This window comes from Piliocolobus tephrosceles, chromosome 6 (assembly GCF_002776525.5).
Source record: "Piliocolobus tephrosceles isolate RC106 chromosome 6, ASM277652v3, whole genome shotgun sequence".
NCBI classification, from domain to species: Eukaryota; Metazoa; Chordata; class Mammalia; order Primates; family Cercopithecidae; genus Piliocolobus; species Piliocolobus tephrosceles.
In genome coordinates this window covers 117,364,081-117,366,403 of record NC_045439.1, presented here as the reverse complement: position 1 = coordinate 117,366,403, position 2,323 = coordinate 117,364,081, and the positions used below count along the sequence as shown (strand labels likewise).

Below are 2,323 nucleotides of genomic sequence, written 5' to 3'. Positions count from 1 at the left end.
GCAAGGTTGGTTCAACATATGCAAATCAGTAAACACGATTCATCACATAAACAGAACTAAAGGAAAAAAACAGTGATCATCTCAATAGATGCAGAAAAGGCTTTCAATGCAATTCAACATCCCTTCATGTTAAAAACTCTCAACAAACTAAGTATTGAAGGAACATACCTCAAAATAGTAAGAACTGTCTATGACAAACCCATAGCCAACATTATACTGAATGGGCAAAAGCTGGGAGCATCCCCCTTGAAAACTGGCACAAGACAAGGATGTCTTCTCTTGCCACTCCTATTCAATGTAGTATTGGAAGTCCTGGCCAGGGCAACCAGGCAAGAGAAAGAAACAAAGGGCATCCAAATAGAAAGAGAAGAAGTCAAATGATCCGTTTGCAGGTGACATCGTTCTACATCTAGAAAGCCCCATATTCTTGGCCCAAAAGCCCCTCCAGCTGATAAACAACTTTAGCAATATCTCAGGATACAAAATCAACATACAAAAATCACTAGCATTTTTATACACCAACATCACCCAAGCCAAGAGCCAAATCAGGGATGCAATCCCATTTAAAATTACCACAAAAAAACAAAAAAATGAAATACCTAGGAATACAGCTAACTAGGGAAGAGAAAGATCTCATCCTTGTGCAGAAGTCATGCTAATCTTCTCCACACATTTCCAATTTTTGTATATATGCTACTGAAGTGAGCACAGAAAGAGCTCTACAATGAAAATTGTAAAGCATTCCTCAAACAAATCACAGATAACATCAACAAATGAAAAAAATATTCCATGATCATGAATAGGAAGAATCAAAATCATTAAAATGGTGATACTGCCCAAAGCAATTTACAAATTCAATGCTATTCCTACCAAATTACTAAAGACATTCATTACAGAAATAGAAAATGCTGCTTTAAAATTCATATGGAACCAAAAGAGCCCAAATATCTAAGGCAATCCTAAGCATAAAGAACAAAGCAGGAGGCATCACACTACCTGACTCGAACTATACTATAGGGCTATGATAACCAAAACAGCATGGTACTGGATGATACTGGTACAAATACAGACACATAGACCAATGGACCAGACTAGAGAGCCCAGAAATAAGGTCACACATCTATAACAATTTGATCTTCATCGTAGCTGACAAAAACAAGCAATGGAGAATCTATTCGATAAATGGTACTGGGATAACAGGCCAGCCATATGCAGAAGATGGAAATGAGACCCCTTCCTTACACCATACACAAAAGTCAACTCAAGGTGGATTAAAGATTTAAATTACAACCAAAAACTATAAAAACCCCAGAAGACAACTGAGGCAATACCATTCAGGACATAGGAATGGACAAAGATTTCATAATGAAGATGCCAAAAGCAATGACAGCAAAAGCAAGAATTGACAAATGGTATCTAATTAAACAAAAGACCATCTGCACAGCAAAATAAACTATCATCAGAGTAAATAGTAAACCTACAAAATGGGAGAAAGTATTTGCAAACTATGGATCTGACAAAGGTCTACTATCCAGCATCTATAAGGAACTTAAACAAATTTACTTAAAATACACAAACAATCCCATTAAGACATTTTTCAAGACAAGACATACATACAGGTGGCCAGAAAGCATGTGAAAAAAAGCTCAACATCACTGACCATTAGAGAAATGCAAATCAAAACCACAATGAGGTACCATCTCACATCAGTCAGAATGGCTATTATTACAGAGTCAAAATATAGCAGATAATGAGGCTGACGAGGTTGCACAGAAAAGAGAATGCTTATACACTGTTGGTGGGAGTGTAAAGTAGTTCAACCACTGTGGAAATCTGTGTGGTGATTCTTCAAGGTGCTAAAAACCAAACTACCATTCAACCCAGCTATCTCACTACTGGATATATAGCCAGATGAATACAAATGATTCTGTCAAAAAGACACATACACATGTATGTTCATTGTAGCACTATTCACAATAGCAAAGACGTGGAGTCACCCTAAATACTCATCAATGGTAGACTGGATAAAGGAAATGTACTATGTATACACCATGAAATACTATGCAGCCATAAAAAGAATGAGATCATGTCCTTTGCAGGGACATGGATGGAGCTGCAGACCATTATTCTTAGCAAACTCACACAGGAATAGGAAACCAAACACCACATTTTCTCACTTATAAATGGGTGCTAAATGATGAGAATACACGGGCACAAAGAGGGGAACAACAGACACTGGGGCCTGCTGTAGGGTGGAGGATGAGAGAAGGGAAAGGAGCAGAAAAAATAACTATTGTGTACTAGGCTTAGTCCCTAGGTGATA

At 37.6% G+C, this 2,323-nt stretch overlaps 1 non-coding gene across 1 annotated transcript; it reads right to left on the bottom strand.

Annotated features, from left to right (window-relative positions):
- Positions 1–601: 601 nt before the first annotated feature.
- LOC111552954 lies at positions 602–709 on the bottom strand. The gene has a single exon (XR_002734783.2). It is a non-coding gene; the product is annotated as a U6 spliceosomal RNA (small nuclear RNA).
- Between the last annotated feature and the right edge of the window lie 1,614 nt (positions 710–2,323).